Below are 16,020 nucleotides of genomic sequence, written 5' to 3' on the forward strand. Positions count from 1 at the left end.
ACTCTTATGATGGTTGGATGGATAGAAGTCCCTTCTTTATATATTTCTTTTTTGTTTAGTATATTCTTACTTTTTTTTCTTCTCTATTTCTTTTTAAATTCTTCCTTGCATCTTTTTTTATTTTCTTTCTTTTTTCTTCAGACTTTACAGGTTGAGGTTGAATTAGATTTTAATCAGAATTCTAAATCAATAGCAAAAGAAAAGTTGGTATGAACAATATTTTTTCTTCATCCGAGATAGATACGTAGTGCAAACTATCTTCCACTAAGAAATGCATTTAGTCTACCAATTCCATCTTAGATTGACTTTAAAGTGTAGACTTGATGCCTAAAATATTGTAACTATTTCTCTGGAACATTTTATGTGTCCTAGTTATACCTGAGAAAGAATCCTGAAGAATTTAAAAGTTTGTCTCAATACTGTTTTTCTCAATACAGTCTTCAACTATGGATCTTGGCTATGTGATTGGATCACCACTGCTATGATTGCTTTTTTATACTCTGAGGAACAAAGGTGTTGAGGATGGAGCCATAACTAATTGTCAGAACAGAAAAAAGTTGAAACTGTAAGAATTTCATAGGAAAACTTTTGATGAAGTAGACAAGATGATAAAAAATATCATCTGGGAAATCTTGAACATAGACGTAGTTACAGTTTCAAGTTTCATCTGACCATATGTGGTAAATATGTATTGGGGGGGAAAAGACAAAAAAAGATCAAGAGATTAAAAGAGTTGTCTAAAGATTAAAGTTTTGCAGAGAATGGAAGCAATTAGAAATAAAAAACCAAAAGAAATCTGTGATTTTATCTATCTGAGAAATGTTAATAGAAACTATTAGGATGTGGCTCAAGTGACTACGATGAGGATTGTCATGCTCCCATCGGAGTCTAATCTGAGGGGGAAGATGAACAGCTGACAGAGAGCGGGAGTGTGGCTCTGTTGGCTGTGGAGGAAACTGGGGAAGGGCAAAGTCTGACAGGGGAGAGATCTATGTATCTATCTATCACTATAATATACCATATTATAAGAAGAATCTAGCTGATATTTTAATAATTAAAAGGAATATAATTAAATATTTAATTTAATTTAATAATTAAAAAGAATATAACAAATCAAGAGAGTGACCTGGATATTTTTCTATATTAGATGTCTATGGAGATTCTCAGTCATCCAGGTCATGATTGTCCCAAAGGTGCTTTTTTAAGAGGAAATTGGACTTTCTAAAAGTACCTGGGACAACCATGACTCAGGTGACTGAGAATCTCCATAGATATATAGCTATGCACTTTGGGGTGAACTCCCTTCAAATGTTGCAGGAATATGAACAGATTTCCAGAATAATTGCAGATTACAGGAACTATTTGCCCTTCAATTTGAGATGCAGACAGCACAGACTCATCCCCAACAACCTGGATCTGTGCTCAACAGTAAAGGGACACAGAGCAGAAAAAAAACTTGCAGAAAACCCGGCTCCAATTTCTCAATGAAAACCAGAAAGTCCAGTTGTCTCTTTAAAAAGCACCTTTGGTTTCCTATATTACAAAACAAGCTCATTAGGGTTTTGAAGAATTTTTTGAGAAGGATCACAGAAAAAATGAAAAGAAATCACATTCTAGGACATTATTTGAGGGGAGTAAAGATCAAAATTGTTATAAATAAAAGGAAGGAATATAAAATTGGTTCACTTAATCAAGATTAAATTAGATTGTTATTTCTAGTATCTCTTAATGGGTTTTCGCTGATATCAGAATTGAAATGTAGAAGCTATATGGATTTGTTTATGGAAAAGAATGGGCTATGAGGAGAAAGGTCATTTGTTGTATTTTAAGAGAAGGAGGTAAATTACTAAAAAAATTTACACTTGTAAGAAAGGGTTAGTCACTTCTTTTCTATTTATTTTTTTACTATATTTTTTATTGTTTCTTTTCTAGTTTTCTTTCTTTTTTCTTTCATTTCTATATCTTCTATTTATCCTTTCCCCTTTTCAATTTCTAATCAATTTTATTGATTGATATAATTATAATCTTTAATAAAATTACTTTTTTATTACAAGCATTTTTTTGCAAGTGCAGGATCATTTTTCTCCAAATCAAACTAGTGTTGATCCCTTGGTAGCAAACATTATCTCTTATTACAGATTATTAAATTCTAATTTTTAAATAAAATATTAGGAAAATGTGTGAAGTGTACTCTTTTATACTGTCTTTTATAATAATGGCTGCTTTTAGATACAGAGTAGCTTTTATAAATTTTTCTTCAGATATAATCTGAGTATTATTATTTTTTTTAGCTTATTTTCATAGCAGCAAAACCAGCATTGCATTGCTTTTACTTTCAGCAAATCTGGAGCTGTTTGATTTTTAAATGTAGAAATTGTATATCTAAACAGAGAATAACTTTTACACAATTTGGCACCAACATAGAATTATTCAGGAAGAGTTATCTTCAGATGAAGTTTGCATTCATTAGCATTTTCATAATAATTAGTTAATGCAAACATTAGTTAAAGTTTGCAGTTTAAATTTCAGTTAAAGTTTGCATTCTTTTTATTTTGTATTTTGGTGAAATCTGACTCATCACATGTTTTCAATGTATTTCAATACTGATCAAGGAAGGAGAAGCCAAAGCACTGCATGGAGGTAGGCTATAAGAAAAATACAGAAATGTCTAGAAACATGGCTTTTCATTCAAAGAACAATGAATGTGCATTAAATCCCCACCTCATATTCATTGACAGCAAAGTAACAAATAAGTTGAATCTAAATTAGCTACTCAAGGTAGTCCATACAAGAAATTAATACCAATTCTCTCTTTATTGTTATTGTTACATTAGTAGAATCTTGTCAGTCTAAAAATATTCTTCCCCTCCTTTTGTCTATGGAGATTCTCAGTCATCCTGATCATGGTTGTCCCAAAGGTGCTTTTTCAAGAGGCAACTGGCACTTTCTGGTTTTTTCTTTGAAGACGTTTCGCGTCTCATCCTTGGATGAGAAGCAAAATGTCTTTGAAGAAAAAAAAACTAGAAAGTCCAGTTGCCTCTTGAAAAAAGCACCTTTGGGGGTCCCCTCCTTTCCTTTTTACTATTTGGAAAACTAAGGAGAGCCCTTTCTTCCCAAGTTCTCCTCTGCTTCTGTCAACTGAGAAATCTTTATCTAGTGTGCAGCTCTTCCTCCTGGCTCCCAAGGTGATCCCCAAATAACATTACAGTAAATAATTCCATGATAGTGAGATACTTTCTTTAGTACATAACAAAAGGCCCCTTCTTACTACAGACACACACACACATACACCAAAAGTGGAATAGCTTTTACTCATTTTGAAATGGCAGGGCAGAAGCTGTGTGTCAGGGCTTCTGGGCCTCTGTTAAATTTATAAAAGCTTGGAAAATGTCCAATAAAGCTAGTGGGGATCAATGTCAGCCATTACATCATTCTAAGAATTAAGTAACAAATTTAACTAGAAATATTGCTTAAGGTTGTATTTTTACTTTGTGCTTTAAGCCTCATATTTTGTCACTATTATTTATAGTCTCTGTACAATGTCGGTGTTTATGCATTTCACATTACTTGGAGTTTCTTTGTATCAGAGGTTCCTCTAAAATTAGGACTGGACCAGTATCAGTGATCTGCTCAGAGTCTTATTTTCCTTTAGGTTTTTTTTTATGTGGGATATCCTTTTTAAATTGCTGTCTATGTTTTGAATAACTTCATTGTTACCTGACTTGCTATTAAAAGTTTTACTTAAAACTTTACTTTTTAACTTTTTTACAATTTTTAAAGTAAAGTTTGAGTTTCTTTATCTCTTGTGAAATCATCCATCTCCAAAATGGAAATATGCTGCAAGGTCAGAAGGTGGCACTACAGAATATATTTCATTTGCTCACCTCATTTTGTTTTAATGTGCCAGAAGTAACATGATGTCGGGGCTGTATTTTTTTCCACACATTGGGGTTAGAAGGAAGAGAAGCCTTTTCCTAGAAAATGGGTAGTAACAATCAATACAAACAAGTCTCATACTTAAGGAGGAAGAGGAATAAGTGAGTGTAGATTCAAATTGCTTTTGAGGGTGGACAGAGTTAGACCTCCAACAGAACTAGTCCTGCTGCTATTTGGTATTAGAGGCAGACCAAAGTAAACAACAGTTGTTGCTGTGTGTGTGTGGGGGGGTTAATATTATTTTGTGCTTGAGATAAGGACATGAGGAGAGGAGAGGCACAGTTAGATAGGATTCTTTTTGTCTTCATTTGCCTAAATTCTTTAAAGCAGAGATATAAAGTGACTTGAACATGCACGCGCACACACCACACACACACACACACACACAGAGAATGCTTTATTTTAACTTCTGGGATAGATAGATTAGTGGTAGGAGGCCATGGTCTTCTACATAGTATTGAGGAGTGGGAAGACATCTTTATCTATCTAGAGTGCAGAAAATGTCCTGAGGAACAATATGTCAGATTCTGTGAGTACCATTCTGATAGATGGAGCAGATAACTATTCTAACAGGACCCAAGAAACAAAGCAAAGTGATAGATCACATTAAGTCCCTTGGTTTATTAATGAAATTGGAAATCTAAGCTCAGGAAGATTTTTTAATGGATCTGAAATACCATAGACGGGACAAATAGAGGAACTGGAGCCAGCAGGAAGGAAGAAAAGGTTGGGTCTGGATTAAAAGGATAGAACTGGGTGGGGGGAGTGATGACAAAATGTCCTTTTCATTTAGAGAGAAAATAAATAAAAGGGACACACTTTTCAATAAGAGGGAACTTAAAGAATGGGATGTTTCTCTTCTACAGTCAAGCCTACACTCTTAGGAGCACCTGTCCAGCTTTTAGAATACAGATAAGGGGAATTCAGACCTCATATTTCACCATTCAGTCTCAGTTATTAGAAAGATCTAAATCTAATTTAAATGAGAAGACCCACAGGGAAATCCTAATTATTCCTTCCAAAAGTTTTGGCTTTTTAAATGTATGAGGTAAATGTTTTTGCAGCCTTCACTAATACAACCAATAAAAGCGTATCAGGCATTGCCGCGAAGCACCACTGGAAAGATGCACCAAGGCTGACCCTTTCAGCTCAGTGTAATGGCACTAAGTACATGAGTGTCTGGAACTGCACCAAGATACCAGCTGTTAAGCTGTTTCTCTAGCTTCTTCCACATACCCCAATGTATGCCAGAAATCACATTATACATCTATTATCAAGAACTAGGGTGTTAAAATGACGATTTGGTATTTGGGTCTTAAAGGGCAGCCTGCAATGACATACCATATGGTCATCTCCTGCCCTTTAATGTTCCTATGCAATAATGTATTTACAAGGCAACAGAGAGACTTATGGAGATAATGCCATCTGCTGCCACAGAAACAGGAAGCAGAAAATAGATTAGAAGGCTAATAAATGAAAGACCCCCAAGAAACTTGAACAGAAACATACATACATACATAGATATATGCATATGTATATTAACCATTTATGTAGTAAGTAGAAGTTTATTTCTTATGAAACTACTAATCAAACCCACCAATCTGATCATTCATTGGCAAAAAAAAAGAATGCAATAAAAATTGCTAAACTGTTCCATGTTAAATAATGAGTGGCAATGTGGGGAATCTAACAGCAAATCATTCTTGTTTGAGTATTCATCATGTATTGAGTCTGTATTGAGATCCATTAAACAATTCCAATGTAATTAAGTCTCACAGCTTGCCTATGTCAAAGGGACTGTGTATTAGGTTACACTGGATTGCCATAAACACAGCTGGATTCCAAGCAGCCTTTGCCATAATCACTAAAATCTGAACTATCTATTTCAGATTGCTTTCAATAAGCTGATAAATCACATTTCTTATTATAGCCACATCATTACTTCAATATAATGGGCTTGATTTTGTGAAGCATTTACCTTGAGATATTTTCCTTATGTTGAAAAACGTGCTTTTTTGTTGCATACACAAAATTTGATAGTTCCTGCTCCTGCAGTATAATTTAACTCTGATCAAGAGAAATGTACAACCATTGTAGTGGGTGGCCCTATAAACTTTAAATATGAGATGATAGATAAGAGGGGGGGTAGGGAGAAGTATAAATAGAGATGATAGATATAAGATAGATCGATAGATAGATAGATAGATAGATAGATAGATAGATAGATAGATAGGACAGAAATTTGATCTAACCCAGTGAAAATAAGTTAGATTTTTAAAAGGTCAAAATTATCAATTGAAATTTGTTGAAATTATGTTTGTCCATTTCATGTAACAACACTAGCAATATTTGCAACTTTCAGAGTGACTCCAAAAGTTGCTACACCATTAGAATCTTTATATGAGTAAACATAAGAGCATACATGCAAATTAATAATTTTAGGTATTTTACATTTTAATTAAAGTTAGATAAATTAAATCCTTTTTGAGAATGAAGTCATTGTTCATAAAAATAATTGCCTTATGGCAAAAGACTCATGGCCTTTATATATAGAAAATTGCTATCCAGGTCATAAAAGGCAGGTCCATTTAATTAAGATTTTGCATTCCTGCCACTCTTGAGCACTGAAAATTGTATGTGAAAAACAAAAGGCAGGACAAAAATCTAAATAAATAATTAAAGAATAAAAAGAGGATGGAATAATAATAATTACTAATAATAGTCCTGCTCCATCCTAATCAACATTATACTGTTGAAAAATCTCACAGTATGGACATTTGAAAAACTGGATTGCTTCCAGTAACATATTGCAAATTATAAAGATCTGACCCAACTGTCTTAATATATGGTGTATTTATAGCTTGTGATTGGCTACATAATATGTAAGTGTATTTATAGTTTGTGATTAGCATCCTGAATCCTAATAAGGTATACAAACTTCGACCAGCTGTAGCTTTTAGAATTCTTGCTCAGAATCACTGAAGAACTCTGCAAACTTGGCTCATATGGTCCAGAAATTAAAGTATGACACATTCCAGCATGACAATTTCTCTAGTTTCTTTTTTCTTTTTTTAAATAATATTCATTATAGCGACCCATGAAACCGTGTCATGTAAACCAAACAGAAGTTTCATTTTTCTAATGAAACTGCACCTGAGTTTTGGACAGTGAAGCTTTTTCAAGCTAGAAGCTATACCTCTTCCTATAGTCGTATGTGTCAAATGACATGTATTTTGCCAGTAGGCAAGGTGGACGCTGTATTTTCAAATTAGAAATTTCATTTTGCATTTTCAGCAGTACAGTGTGGACTTTTTTGACAGGGAATCACAAAGCATGGAACAGGCACAAAATCTATGCTTCGTGTAGCCTGAGATATGACCAAAGCATTTCTGCAATTCCCTTGTTCTTTTATTACGATGAAGTAGACTGTAGAGCAGCTCACTCCTTTGGTGCCACCGAGACAACCTGTTACAAAAATACAGAGCCAAAAGTTGACATCCATGGCATAAACGAGTCTCCAACCTTGATTCCAAAGTTGATACAATTGTAAGAATTTTCTTCATTTGCCCTTCTTTTTAAAAAAATCTTACTTCTGCCATTGTCTCTAAAGAATATTCATCAATAAGGTGGCCCTGAAAATTTACAGGAAACTTCTAAAGTAGGCTGACTGCTACCCAGAAGTTCAATTAAAGCGCTCAAGGAGTTAACAGAACCCTCTGTAGAATGTTTGCTTTCTTCTGTTTGAAATCAAACATCTGATCTTTATCCGAGGTGACAGGTTTAATGCCTTTCTTCTCTGACAAATTTTGAACTGAAGAGGAATGCAAACATATATCGGTGTAGTTTTTAAAGTGTTCATCAGAGCAAGCCAATATTGGCAGCATCGCTCACTAATAAACAGCAGAGCCAAGAGGTGGTGTCATGTGCTTTTAAAAATTAGATAAATTATAGTCTTGACATCGTTTACATGATTTTGGTGGGATTTGCTATAGGTCAGGTAATTTGATCAGGATTTGGATTCAGGAAAATTATCAGCATTCTCACATTTGTTTTATCTGTTTTAATTTGCCATGGAATATAGTGCCCTAAAAGGTTGCCATTTTAAAAGCAAAAGACAAAACATACTGAAAATGAGCCAGAATTTTTTCCACATAAAGTAAAGCAAATGAGTAAAATTATACAGGCGAGGAAGCAGGTTAAACATAAAAGAAAAGACCTAAACATAAATAGAAATCACAAAAAGGTCAGTGGATTGGAAAGAAATAAAGTTAAGATGATCTTAAAGTCATCGATGCTACAAGATAAAAGTATCTCAAATTAAGGGAATGAATACAATAAAAAAATAACGGAGACATTATAGTAGTTGGTTCAGAGATTAAAATGTCTGCTATGAACCTCAAGGGCACAAGTAGTTTTCTTACTGAAGAAATAAGAGAAATCATTTTGTAGAAGGATTGGCCTGAGAAATGTTACCAGCAGAAACAAAGGCTAACCTGCCTATCTGCATAATTCTGTGCATCAAAGCCAATCAAATAAAATTGCAGTTGAACAAATCCAGGAGGCACTTTTCACCCGCATCCTCCCAGCATCTGCTATCCAAGCCAACATGAAGTTTAATACTAGGGCTGGCTCTATGAGATATCATGTTGGTGCAGTGGTTAAGATGTCACATTAAGAACAGGAGAGCCCAGGTTTCAATTCATGGAAACTCACTGATGACATTCAGTCATTTTTAGCCAAACTGCTACCATTGGGTAGTTATGGTGAGGGAAAATAGGAAAGAGTTCAAAGTAGGCCACTTTGAACTTCTAGAAGAAAAGTGAGATCATTCTAACAAACAAATGAATAATTCAGTAATGGAGAGTACTTATTCATCTATGGACAGAGATGTGGTGGACTGAATTCCTGGCATCTTGTCCCCGCCCTTCATTGTTCTACAATTCCTGGAGAAGAGCCAACATGGTACCATTATCCATTTTAATGCAGAAAAAGGCCCTTTTAGCACTAGTTTATCCAAGCAATAAAAAAGTGCCAGCCCTTCTGTCTCTTGCCACTCCACCATTAATTTAACCAAGGGAGGGGCTACCTGATAAGATTAAAATCCTTCCATAGTGAGAGAGTTTAATTCAGTAAGCAATGCAAGTTTTTATTAGGGATATCACAGGTAAAGAACTAAATGGGAGCTTAGGACAAAAGGGAAAAGGGAGGAAGGAGTATATTGTTTCGGAAGGGTTTTCTCAACCACTTCCTCCTGCAGCTGGGACCACATATGCAGGCACATACAGATAGTCCTCGACTTACAACAGTTAATTTAATGACCATTAGGAGTTACAACAGCACTGAAAAAGTGACTTATGACCCTTGCACCATCCTCATGGTCTTATGATCAAAATTCAGGTGCTTGGTGGCAACTGACTCACATTTATGATGGTTGCAGTGTCCTGGGGTCATGTGATCACCTTCTGACAAGTAAAGTCAATGGGGAAGCCAGATTCATTTAAGCACCATATTACTAACTTGACAACTGCATTGATTTACTTAACAACTGTGGCAAGAAAGGTCATAAAATAGGGCAAATTTCACTTAACAACTGTCTCATTTAGCAATGGAAATTTTGGGCTCATTGTGGCCATAAGGTGAGAACTAGCTATGGACACATATGCAACAAACAGAAAAGGGACAGAATGAAACAGACAATGGATAAGATAGGGGCTACAACTCAGATACATCAAAATACATCAAAATCAAATATTTAATTCACATCTACTTTCTGTTTCTCATGGGTTTTTCTTTTTCCCCAGATCTCCATTCCTGCATTCCTGGAAATCTGGAGTACTGCTTTCCTGGCCTTGAAGCCAGAAGAGATGCCCCAACCTCCATACAGTTACAATACGGATGAAAAGGAGATGCCCTTTCCTCTTTTTAAAATAATGCTCTAAGAGAAGAGTCTCCAAACTTGGCAACTTTAACACTTATGGACTTCAACTTCCAGAATTCCCTAGCCAGCCATGCTGGGAGTCGAATTCTACAAGTATTAAAAGTTACAAAGTTTGGAGACCCCCATTGTCTAAGACAATGAAACTTTATTGTTCCCCTGATTAGTTGCCAAGAGTTTTATTTATCCAGGCTGATGGTCCCTGGAAAATATGCTCCCATATTAATGAATTAGAGATAACTGACAAATTGAGTTAATGTTTTTTCCTTAAACTATTTCATGTTTTCAATTTCTTGGTATGGGTTCCCCCTCCCCCTTTTACAACAAATTCCATTGGATCTGAGCCAAGACATTGAAAATAATATAGCGTGGCTCTACCCAGAATCAATTTTGGCTTGATTGTACTTCTCCAATAGGAAATGCAAAATTACTCAATGTATGCATTCTGGGAACCTCTAAATGGAACTGCTGCAATTGTAGTTTATTGGGATTAATTTTGAAAACTCTGGAGAATTCACAATTGCCCTTGCATCTATACTGCTGAATGGCACTAATCAGAAACAACATAATTCTATTCTTGAACCAATTGCTATTGTTGCCAATAAAAGTGGAGGCAGCAACGTGTCATGTTGCAAATGGGCTGCCTCAGTATATTTAAAAGAATGCCTTCTTCTACATATACAGTATATTCTATTATAAGAGATAATGAAAATATGCCAAGGATTTCTATTTTGCAAGATGTGCCTGATGACAGCATGGTCAAGGGCTTTCTTTGTCGTCACAGTTACACTCTGAAATTTCTTGTTGGAACAAACCATACCGTTGTTTCTGTCTTTGAAGGTCAAAACAAGATCTTCCTTTTTTGGATATTTTTAATGACTTAACCACTTTACTGTACATTTTATTCTTCATGTTGTTCCTTCATTCTGTTTATTATTCCTGTGTTTATTACTCTGTTTTACTGCTTTTTGTAGGCATTTTATCTACATTTTCGGGGGGGTCAGTCATTTGCAGAGCATGAAAGCTGGTTAGAACAATAGCAGCAACCACAGTATATGTCTTACTCTAGGGATGGAAGTAGTACGGAGAGTGTATCTACTTGTCTGTCTATCACAAGGAAGAGTATTCCAGAGGATTGACAAACCTGAACATCTGAAAGACACAAGGGGTCCTTGGTACTCTCTGAGCTTGCTTGTTTTCTTGCAGATGTTTCATTACCCAAACTAGGTAATGTCATCAGTGCTAGTAAGGAGTGCAGTTTGCTGTCAGTTTATATTCTAATGCAGGGGTGTCAAACTGGTGGCCCACAAGCTGGATGCATCATGCGCAGGCCATGCGCACCCCGGCTTCATGAAGGGGAAAACATTGCAATATGTCACGTGATGGCAACATGACATTGTGAGTTTGACATCCACATTCTAGTGGTTTGCCTGTCAGTGTTGGTGGAAGTGGTCTTAAAGATACTTTTGTTGGTATATTTGCTGTTGGCTTCTTAGACAGTTTTTTTGGTTGGGGCATTGTTTACGTGATTGATGGCCTGATCATATGTTAACCTTGGAGTTAATCTATACTGATCTGGGTGCTGATTGCTGGTTAAGAAATGTTTGGGTCTTTTTGTTCCTTTTGGGGCTGGGTGATCCCTTTTGCATAGATGTTGTTAATGTCTATGTGTCTCTTGATGGCTGATTTGTCAGAGTGCCAGGCTTCTAGAAATTCCCTGGCATTTTTGGACTTGGCTTGGTCTAGGATGGTCACATTTTCCCAATTGAAACTATGGTTAAATCTATCTATATGTTGTGAAATTAAAGACTTTTCATCATGTCTTCTGACTACTGGTTGGTGTTCATGGATGCATGCTGCCAGTCTTCTGCCTGTTTGTCTCATATAGTGGTTTTTGCTGACCTTACATTGTGTGTTGTAGATGACTCCTATTTTTCTTTTGGGGTTGTTGTGTCTTTTGGTCTGCTTAGGATGCTTTGAAAACTAGTAAACTTATCCCACTCTACTCCTTGCTGTCTACCATTCTTCTTTACCTTTCTGTGGACATAAGCCAGCTCTTCTTTTTATTTTTAATGAAGTGCAAGACTAAGAAACATCCTTCTAAATAAAGGGTATGTTTCATGCTTCACTGTGTGGTATTCTCTCATTTATTTATTTTTGAATTGAAATATAATGGCAGGAATGTACTGTATGGTTGCTGCAGATTTCTTTTTGTCAATGCTGCTTTCAGAGTTATAGCTATAATTCCTCTTGCCAGAAAGGAAGACAGACAGTACTCCTGTATTGTTAACTTGACCATCCAGTACTGAAATTAAGATTTCCCCATATTAAAGAACCATTTCTTGTGTTGCAAGAAGAATAATTCTTCTGAGTATCCTTTTTTCTCCCAACAGGAAACAATAATGAAATGAACTCAATGAACTCAATAGATCAATATCAATTAACCAAGAAATAATGTTCAGTTCTGAGACAAGAATATATAGCATGACCAGAAATAGCAAAGATTATCAGGTAAGTTAATTTGCATGCTAATGTAAGCATCTTGCACCGGTTTTGTGTGTAGCTATCTACCTAAAAAGAACACACAAGCTATAGAAAATACACATGGTTAACAATAATGCAACATAATCCATGCAACCTATCTTCTCAGGGCAAATAATTTAATTACTAAGTAGGAGACAGATCTTTTTTCATGTCCAAATAGTTCACAGTTTATGAGCAGGTGCTAGCTAATTCTTCTTACCTTCACTCCCATTTCTCCTTTAAACTGGCTTCAGCCAAGGACAACAAAAACAGAATCAATGCTGTTGGCAAATACAAGTTTCAGATTGTTATGGTTTGTTTAAAATAAACCTAGGACAAAACTTTCAAATATGGGGTGTTTTGTTCTCATTTCAGAACACTTAGATATCTTCTTTCCAAGCTCAGAACTTTTCAAGCTTTGGAATATTTTGCATGTCACTGAAAAACATACTCATCTTTCTTTAACCACAGTACAAACATGTCCCAGTTTTTATATACATGTCCTTATGAATTCATCTTCGTCCCTAGTCCACAACCAACTCATGTTACAATAGTTTTTAACTCTTCTAATTTTAGAAAAGGGTGTTCTTTCATTTCCTGACCCTTCCTGTCTTGGACACAATCTAAGATACAATCACTGGCAATGTGATAGTCAGGACATAGACATAGTCAGAAATTGGGATCTGTCCAGTTTTATTGGCCATTCTAATCTGCTATGGGGATACCTCTTCTTGTCTCTGGGGCATGAAAGATTATGTATAATGAGCACACACACACACAACACCCAAATCTTCTATTTCAGTACCAGGTCTTGACCACGGATACACACATGCATCTAGCCATTAATCAACATTTGTCCCCTCTCTGAGCTTCAACCTCACCCTACATTAGGGAGAGTGATTGATTGCTGTCCTTTGTATCAGCAGGAAAAGCTCTGTGGGAAAGGAAACTAAGCCAAAAGAACCAATGAGTCACTTTTCTTCATTTATCCCACATTAAAACTATAAAGGACAGTGCATTCACCAGCTTGGATACTGAGACCAAATAGGGCTTGGCAGTGTGGATGGCAAATTTTTGGCCATTATATATTGCTGCTGGCTGAAGGATGGGTTGCTTGCACATTGAGATGAGTCTGTGCTCTACGTAGGAAAAATTGAATATGAAAATAGGGATAAATACACACCAAAAAGTATATGTTTTGTAAAACCGCATATGAAAATGTTTGTATGATTTTGTATAACAAACTTTTCCAGACTAATGTGGAAGTTACTGATATGGGCCAGACAGAGACTTATTCTTCTACCTCGGGGGCAAATGTGTCCTTCAGTTTATCAAATCACATCCCTGAAATTACTTTACTTAAGAGGTAATTATGTGACTGATCTTAGTCACATAAAAACTGGAAAGTACACTCTGTATCTTTATTCAGTTATTACATGTGCATAAGGATATGCATGCAGGGAAGTAGCTTTGCTCATGTTAGCCAGATGAAGATAACTTATTGTGGAATCTTTACACAAAGAAAGGAGAAACAGGAATCTAAAAAAAATCTTCTGTCAGCTGAGACACATGAAAATTGACATGTCTCCGGCAGGACTGCCTGACCACATGGATTTCAAACAATTACTTTCCTCAGCTGTTAGATTTTCAGATGTGATCTATAGAGCGATGCTGACAGTAGATTTTCTGCCAGCAATAAAGGTGGCCTGATTCAGAGAATAATTATTGTATGCAAATGAATGTGATTTTCCTCTGCCCTTTTATGGATGATTCTGCTCTGCCATTCATCAGGGCCACAAATTTCACTTGGTAGGAGATGGAATTAAAGAGACAGGCGCCTCTGGACCTTTGTCTCTGAGTTACTAAATCCATCCGTAACTATCTTCATAAATAGATCGTGCACATGGTACAAAGTGATGACAAATATCCATATTTTTTTAAATCCAGGCATTTTGCTTCAAAATTTGTTCAGGATATACCAGAAGATTGCCTTAAAGTCCACAAGTTTAATAGCCATCCCTTTTTCTCACACATACGTCCAGTCACTTGTGAAATACATTGCCTAGTTTTGCCTGCCTGTTTTAAAGGAGAAAACACAAAGAGCTATTTTGTCTCTGATTATGATTCTGTTCTGATCTTCATGCAGAATTGTGAATAGTAAGTGAAAATAACAGGTAAACATAAACAAGGTCCTTCCTTTTTAATACTGGCCCCAGAATGCAATGGCAGGTTCACAGAAGAAGTGCAGCACAAAATGTATCGTTGTTAAGTACCAGTTTCTGCATAGTTCCCAGTTTGCAGTGCACATCCTCCTCCAAGTATGGAAGAAAGAGTGATTGAGTATAAATGGAACAGGTCTTGTTACTCATATTATAACAGTATCCTCCTATCATAGTAGATCTAAAATGCTTTTTTCCCCCTCAGTGCCACTATAAATCAGAAAGGAGCTGGTTTTTGTCTGCCTGTGTATCTTGCCTATGTGTGTATATGTATAAGTGTACATCCACAATGCAGGAAGCACCACTAGAGGCCATCATATACTTATCTAAATAAATGCTAAATTAATGCATTTCCTTCGTGGAGAATGCAACCTCTAGCATTGTCAGAACAGTATTATTGCACTGAACAAATAGTTCCCTCTGGTTTGTTGCTGTCCAAAATATATTTTTTAACCAGGAAAAGCTTACAATAACCATTACAAACCACAGAAATAAATACTAATCAGCCTGTACTTTTAATAGAGATTGTTTTAAAAATGCATTTACAACTTAGGAGGAGATTACATCAAAGACTACATTGTGACCTAGATAGCTTAGATGGTATCCATAGGTCAAGTCAATGGTATTAGAGTGGAAATTTCAACTTGCCTTCTTGAATTTGGACATGCCATGTTCTTAGTGAATTGTGATATATGTACTTTTAAACACTACCACTTTGCCCGAACTACTAGAAATGTGGAATATTTTTCAATTATCAGAGGTCATTTTATGCCTGTATATTTTTTAAAAAAAATCTGGCTATGTCAATATGGTAAATTTGCTAGGGGAAATACTGTGCTATCAGGCTCACCGACAGCATAGCTGCTGACAGTTTTTAGTTTTCTAAAATTTCTCTGACTAAAACCTTGCCTATATTTTCTAAATATTATATTCCATTCTCAAAACTCATCCTGGATAAGAGAAGATAGTGGAGGAGAAGGTTGTTGAGAGGAATTTCATCAAATAAACTCACATATTTTAATCCTGTTTCCTTTGGCCTCATCTCAGCATGACCAGAGTACCTTTTACTGCCCAACAATACAAAATCAGAAAATAAAAATAAAATTCATAATACTTCTTTAATTTGAAGGTGCTACTGAGTAGATTGGAAATGGTAGGAGGAAGATGAAAACTTGCAGAGGTTGACAAAATCTTGCTTTCCTGGGTGGAAAATCGGAAGCAAATATAAAGTAGCATTTTGCTTGATTACATCTAGACTCTTTAGAAACCATTTCTAAGAAATCTCTCCATTTTAAATTTTGTTGTATAAAATTTAAGAGTTATAGCTGGATATGGAAAGGACTGAAAAAGTCCTACCTTATGAGGGCCTCTTGATATAAATTGGAAGCAATAATAGTCCTGATTTTG

The sequence above is a fragment of the Pseudonaja textilis genome, chromosome 3, assembly GCF_049901715.1.
Source record: "Pseudonaja textilis isolate UNSWEBS1 chromosome 3, rPseTex1.2, whole genome shotgun sequence".
Taxonomy (NCBI): Eukaryota; Metazoa; Chordata; class Lepidosauria; order Squamata; family Elapidae; genus Pseudonaja; species Pseudonaja textilis.